Genomic DNA, 634 nt, shown 5'->3' with positions numbered 1-634 from the left:
ATAATAATAATAATAATAATAATAATAATAATAATAATAATAATAATAATAATAATAATAATAATAATTATTATTATTATTATTATTATTATTATTATTATTATTATTATTATTATTATTATTATTATTATTATCATTATTATTATAATATATAATATAAACACTTTTGGGCTATATATATTCGAAACGTATATAATACAAACACTTACGTTATTTCAGAAACACTTTCTATTTTCATCTAAACCCATTTCATAAACATTACTAGAAAATACAATCTCCAACTCTCTCTAAGATTGATCGCATCTTATAACAATCATCAAATCAAGCTTTCAAAACCAAGGAATTTGTACTATGAATTCTCTCATAGACCAACCAAAAACTCCTCAAATTTACGAACAAATTGCAAGAAACGTTTCAGTGCCGCTGTCAACTCGTTCTCAAACAATGAACGATTCAAATCCACATCAAAGTTTAAAGAAGAAATTGAAACTCCTAACACTCTTATACGAACAACAAAACCTTTCACCTCCCAAGAACCCTTCTTCCAAGAACCGTGTGGTGGCTCGGAAGTTGTCGTTACCGGAAACGGAGAAAACAGGGAACAGAGTAACGGTGTTTGTGAGAGTGAGACCAA

This window comes from Cicer arietinum, chromosome 5 (genome assembly GCF_000331145.2).
Source record: "Cicer arietinum cultivar CDC Frontier isolate Library 1 chromosome 5, Cicar.CDCFrontier_v2.0, whole genome shotgun sequence".
NCBI classification, from domain to species: domain Eukaryota; kingdom Viridiplantae; phylum Streptophyta; class Magnoliopsida; order Fabales; family Fabaceae; genus Cicer; species Cicer arietinum.
This window is presented reverse-complemented; position numbering follows the sequence as displayed.